Raw genomic sequence first — 7,359 nt, forward strand, 5'->3', positions numbered from 1 at the left:
AAATATTTATAGCAGCTCTTTTCTGATGTCAGGGAGTTGGAAATTGGAGGATGCACATCAGTTGGGGAATGGCTTAGCAAATTGTAACGTATGATTGTGATGGGAATATTATTGTGTTATAAGAAATGATGAACAGGATGCACTCAGAAAAACCTAGAAAGACTAACATGAGCTGATGCAAAGTTAATTGTACTGTATAAAGAGTAACAGAAATATTGTAAGATGATCAGCGGGGAACAACAGCTATTCTCAGCACTATACTGATCCAAGACATCTCTGAAGACTTGTGAGGAAAAATACTATCCTTCCCCAAACAAAGATCTGATAGCGTCTGAATAGAAATTGGAGAATACTTTTTTTATTTTATTTTTCTTGAGTTATTTTTGTTTATTTTTTCTTTCACAAGATGATTAATATGGAAATAAGTTTTGCATGATCACACATGTATAACCTACATCAAATTACTTGCCTTCTCATTGAGGGTGTGGGGAGGGAGGAAGGAAGAAAATTTGGAACAAAAGTTTTAGAAATGAATGTTTAAATTGTTTTTACATGTATTTGGGAAAAATAAAATTCTAAATAAATTTTAAAAAGAATGAAGAGAGGGTAAGTGGCATGAGCAAGCTGTGAAGGAGTGCAAAGACTATGTTTACATTCAAATCCAAACTGCATTATGGCCCTCTTACATTTTTTTCCTTTTTTTCCCCCATCTCTCACCACTTAGGACAGGCTAGAAGGGCATGAGGCACTCCCTTTCAGAATCTATCGAAGTAAATCCGCTCAGCTTTGGCACACCAACCCTGGATGCACGTTTTCTTATGCCAAATAAACAAGTACATCAGAGGGCAGCTAGGTGCACAGTGGATAGAGCACTGGCCCTGGATTCAGGAGGACCTGAGTTCAAATCCAACCTCAGACACATAACACTTACTAGCTGTGTAACCCTGGGCAAGTCACTTAACCCCATTGCCTAACAAACACAAAAAACAAAACAAAACAATAACTACATCTACTCAGTTCCAGGCACCAGACAAGCCTATCAAATCTTGTTGTACATTATATTCCACTCATGTACACACACACACACACACACACACACACGATATATAAGGTACTCTATGGGCAGTGTGGACATGAGCTCTGTAATGACTGTAGCATATGTTAGAACTTACCTTCCTCACAAGGGAGCAGAACAACGGAGTTACACAATAACCATCCAATTAGAAGGATTTCTGAGGCCCAGAGCTGCTTGACATACCAGTGATCCTTTGTGAAGTGAACTCTAGGTAAATTTGATGATGACTTCAGAGGCGGTGCTAGCCTTGAATGGCTCAAGGCACGCTTAAGTAGCAGCTGCAGACTCAGGACTTTCCAAACACCTTATACTCTGGTTTATTTTATCTACAGATATCCTTCCCCTAATCCCCTTACCTTCTGTAAGCCTCTAGAAACTATATTGTCTCACTTTTTTTCTTTCTCCTTTGAGCAGATAAGAATACTCTCTATCTCTCTGTTCCCTTATAGGATCTTCTCTCTCCTTCAAGTCTTTTCCTCAGACAGTAAATGCATTTAATTGATGTATCAGATTCTGTTTTATTTCAGGTCTCCTTATGGGCCTGGAGGTAATTTTTCAATGGCTAGGTAGTGCGTTGGCTGGAGTATTGGGGCTCAAGTCAGGCAGGCTCATCTTCCTGAGTTCAAATCTGGCCTCACATACATATTAGCTATGTGATTCTGGGCAAGTTACTTAACCCTGTTTGCCTCCATTTCCTCATCTGCAAAATAAGCTGGAAAGACAAATCACAAACCACTCCAGTATCTTTGTCAAGAAAACCCCAAATGGGGTCATAAAGAGTTGAACATGACTGAAACAATTGAACAACATCAAGGTAGATGGCAGCGTATAATGGGATTTAGGTTAAGAAACAGTACTGGCTAAGAGAGTGTTCTATAGGACTGCTAATTCTAATCACTATGTATATGTATCTGTATGTACATGTATACATATACATATAGGTTACACACATTCACATGTATGTATTTCTATGTATCTGTGCATCTATCTACCTATCAATCTATATCTTCATAATATCAGCCCAATTCCACATGTCATGTATAGAGAGCAATAACAATCGTTCCAAATCTAGTAACAGAAAAAAAAATCATTTTCTGCGGCAATTGAAGAGGATACTATTTCTCTTGCCCATTTACTTTACTTCAGTAGCTCAAAAGATCTGTGTTTTCATCAATATCAGGACACCACTTTGTAGAGCAGATGCCAAACCATTTATAACTTTCCATTGAATGTCAATCATACCAGTGTAATCACGTAAATCCTCCACAGTTTATCAAATGAAATAGTGGTTTTCCTCTAGAATTCTAGATATTATAGATTCCAAATGAACACTTTACCAGGTGACCCAGCTCCAATCGTTTTACTAGATGTAATTGTTAAATTTTCAGTGTGAACTTTTATACCTCAGAAATTGGCCATCAGTTCAAACCAGAGTTTGCTTTATCTTTTGTTGATTGGTTAGACTTATAAATGTTAATAGTTTATACTAAACTTAAAAGTACATGTGCACATATATTTATTTTTCCTCCAGCAAGAAGTCTGGTTGTTAAGCAGACCACTACACACTTATATTTTGTGTAAACATTGCTGGAGTTTAGCAGCAGTCCAGTAGAAGACATAGAGAGTGAAGTCATCACCAGATTAGAGACCTGGTGACTGTAGGATGATGCCAATGCTGATTTTGATACTTATACCAATAACAATTTCTGATATTTTTTTATAGTACTTTAAGGTTTACAGTGTGTTTTACATCCATCATATCGTTTGAGCCTCACAACACCCTTGACCTTGACTTTCCATCAAGTATGTATAGACATTCTTGTATGAACAACCCAACTTTTATTCTGGTCATAAATCTCTCAGATTTTGTCCACAATACCTATTGACCAGAATATAATATGAAGTTAGAAAAGTTGTGTAGAGCTATTATATCAGTACATATATTTTGGAGAGAAGACTATTCATGGACAATAAAATTGTCTCATGGCTGCATAGAAGGAGAGAAGACAAATATATCTTGTAATCTTTATGTTTTCAATTACCCCTAAGCTCTTCCAGAAGAATCAATCTGTCATAAAGGGGGTAATTTTGGAGGAAATGAATTAATGATAGAGGTGGCTAGAACCACGGAGGGTGCCAAGGCAGAGGAAGAAACAATAAGGGATTCTGAAGCATCTAGGTTGGAGTCAAGATGGACAAAACAAATGGGAGAGGATATATTACCCTAGTTCATTGTCTTTGGATCATTTTTTCCTTCTAGACCCTAGTACTTATCCCTTTATTTTGAAATTTTTATGTCTGGCTCTTTATCCTTGTTTTCGCATCTAACTTTGTAATTGTAACCATGTCCTCAGCTCCCATTAAATGTCAGTTTAAAATATTTATTTTATTTTATTTTATTTTATTTATAAGAACCCATATTTTTACCATGACTATTATTTTGGTGATGCTGCATATTTGCACTTGTATAATGCCACTATAAAGAGAGAATTAAAATTTCAAGACCCATCAGGGGCAAGGGTAAGCATTACCAGGTCACAATACGTTGCCAGTGCAGAATGGCCCAAGAAATGCTATTCATAGGCTTAGATAAATTCATAAAAAGCTTCACTATGTGGATTTTACTTCAAACCCAGAAGTGCAGCTCAGAAACTTGGATCACATTATGGCAATTTATTTGATATTTTTTTTTTGCTCAAACCATAAGGCTTGCTTCATTTCTTGAACACTCAAGTTCACAGTGATTAGTCTTTTAATAATAAAAATAAAACTTGTTAGTTATTATGAGATAATAAATAGGATAAAGATGTGAGGAAAATAAGACATTAGATTACAAGATTTAATGGAAGACATAGCAAATGACTGAATATGTATAACTCACTGAAAGAGGTTTATGAATTCAACTCAGAAATTTGTTTAATGACCAAAACCTACTTGATAATTAATAACTGAAACTACATCAATGACTAACAAAAAAAAATACAGATTTTCCACTTGCATGGGTACAGACTGCCAAGATTGCAGATCTATGTGCAGTTTGCCTTTAGAAATAAATAGTAATTGAATTGGTTTTTGTTTACTCAATTTTGCATTTTAGTTCAAGAACAAAATTTTTAAAAAGACAGAAAAAATAACCTGGGGCAATTAATGTTATGGTTTTTATTGGGCTAATATTGATTTTTTAAAGTCAAAGTCATTTAATTCATTCATGAATAATTTCTGAATTGTCAACCTATAAAAGGATTTAAAAGAAATAATCATAAACCAATAAGAATTTCATCTGTTAATTAAGTACTATGACACATTAAAATGGTTCTGCACATGTTGAAAAAGAGTTCACTGCTAACGAGTCAATTTCTACCTAGTTATTGTTATTTATATATTTAATTACAAAGGCTATGTTAGTTTTAATTTCAAAAGCTTATGCACTTAAGACATTTAATAACAAGAAACAGTTTCTAAGCATGATGGGATGTACAGAAAAAAGTTGTTAAACAAAATATATATATATATATATATATATATATATATATACACATATATGTATATATATATTCCCACCTAGCATACCTTTCAGAACAATAAATGTATATAAATTTTCATCAAAATTTATACACCTCCATCTTCATGTCTGTATATAATTTCATAGAATTGAATAAATATAACACAAAATAATCTAAAGATCCTAGAAAGAAAGACTTGAGATCTGGATTACATGTTTATTTTTTGTATACATTGACATTTTATGAATATTAATATCTGCTGGGAATTAAAAGTCTGAAGAAAACCAAATTCCTTATGTTTAGAGTTGGAAGACCTGAAGTCAAATTCTATGACCTTTTTAGCATGTACACACATGCTTACACACAGTATATGTAGTCACACTAGGTTTCAGTTTCCTTGTCTATAAAAAATAAAATAAAAGGAAGTTGGATTATTAAATTCTAAATCTCCATTTTAACACTAAATCTATGATCCTAGAATAAATATCATTATATTTCTATATCCATAGTATATCAAGGTCTCAATCAGTGCCAAAATCAAAACCTGAAAATTGTTCACATTATTTGAATTTACACTGCATATTTCCGTTTGGCTGAATTGATTATCATATATCACATGATTATAAATTTGAATAGTGCAAGTGTGAATACCAGTGACTAATTCCAATTCAAAGGATTCATTGTTCACACTAATCATGAGCTAGCTGTAGTAGTAGTAGTAGTAGTAGTAGTAGTAGTAGTAGTAGTAGTAGTAGTAGTAGTAGTGATAGTGATAGTAGCAGCAGCAGCAGTAGTAGTAACACAATAACAATAATAACTTTTAAGTTTTGCAAAGCATTTTACATATATTATGTCATTAAATCTTCACAAACATCCTGCTGGTAAAGTACTGTTATTGTGTCCATTTTATAGATAATGAAACTGAGGCTGAGAGTTTAAGTGATTTGACCCAGAACATATAACTAGTAAATTTCTGAGGGAGGATTTGAACTCTGAGCTTCCTGACTGTAAGTCCAGCCTTCTATCTACCATGCCACCTAATTGTTTATATATATATTTTCGTATATATATACATATATGTATATATATGTATATATATGTTATATATTTCATATATATGTTTTCATATATATGTTTTCATATTATATATATGTTTTCATATTTTTTTTCAGAAGGATACATAAAACTGATTAGAACTGTATTAGTTTGGCTTTTGCTTCTCTTCCCCCATCAACTTCTTCTAGGTTTTTGATTTCTTAGTAGCATAATTTGTTTTGGTGCTACCTTGAAACATTTGTCAACTTGTTAATGCCAATCTATTTTCCTTATTTACTAGCACAGATCTGTCTAAAAAGTCAAGAAACTTTAAAAGGAACACCAACCCTTCATGGCATTGAGTAAAGAATTTACAAATGATTTGGGGATTCTTATTAGCACTTCACAGCAAACACAGGGCACACAAATGACTATGAAACTTTGCTCAATTGAAGTGCTAATGTCTGGGGTATGGAAAACTTATGGATACTTTAGTTCAATGAATTCTTTTATAACATAATATGAATATAGTCTTTACTGTTTTATTTTATCTTCAGAATTTCATGTATTTATTTTGTTCAACTATACAACAATTAAAAATATTTAATTTAAATCATATAACAGAATTAGAAATATGCTTCTTATTATTTTTCTACTTAACTATTCTGAATCTTAAGGTTATTCTTATACAAATGACCTAGACTGGGATCTGCTTTTTTTGAACCTCTGAGACATTCTGTTTTAATGTATCAAATTGAATTACTTCATGAATATAAAGTGACAAGGAACAGTGCTTTATAAAGAACAGCCAAAGGGAGCTTGGTGCTCTGACTCATTCAGATCCACATGTTCAATCTGGGAAATCAAGTCTCTTAACAGTCAATTTATTTCCGTAAGTTTTTAAAAGGTGAAACTTAGGACAAAACTCATAGGAAAGATCTCGTTAGATGAATGGCTCCAAATCATCAAATCACTTTTTTGGAACTTAGACACTTTTAACATTTGCTGATTACTTGTAAATATACTTTTTATTTTCACTGTTATCTTAATACTATTTTCTTAAGTTGTGTAAAAAATAATTTATTTTATTATAATATTTTATGATAATGCAGCTTTTAGAATAAGATGAATATTTACGATGATCTATTTCCAAGTCTTATGAACATATTTACATGAATTTGCATAGTTGCAAAGCATAAGATGAAAATAAAAATGGATTATAAATGCAGACAGAACTAAGGCAGTGGAACTTTGATTAGATTTCTGAATATGAGAAACTATTGAATTCTTCATGTTACACATGACTGTTTACAATAGGAGAATAAGAATTAAAATCTCATCTCTGCCATTTCTTATGTGACCCTGGGAAAGTTGTTTAATGCTCTCTAGGCTTCCATTGTCTCAGCTGTGAAATGAGAAATTTGTACTTTGAAACATTTAAAGTCCCTTCCAGATCTAACTCTGTGATCATATCATCACTATTACAAAAAACTTTGATTTAACCAGTTGATGATTCTATTCTATTTTAGTCTTTCTATTCAATTCTATCACTTTTGGCCTAAGTTTCTCTTTTTCAAAATATACCTGCCATTTTACAAAGCTAAATAGGAGAATATTCCTTGACTATGATACTATAACTAAAATCATGTTATAACTATTTGGTAGAATTATTTTCTGACTTTTAAATTTCCTCTTTGAACAGAGATATCATTAATAAAGGAGAACATTATTCTGAAAGACATAACT

The sequence above is a fragment of the Phascolarctos cinereus genome, unplaced genomic scaffold (genome assembly GCF_003287225.1).
Source record: "Phascolarctos cinereus isolate Bilbo 61053 unplaced genomic scaffold, phaCin_HiC Scaffold_4;HRSCAF=312, whole genome shotgun sequence".
In the NCBI taxonomy this organism is placed as follows: domain Eukaryota; kingdom Metazoa; phylum Chordata; class Mammalia; order Diprotodontia; family Phascolarctidae; genus Phascolarctos; species Phascolarctos cinereus.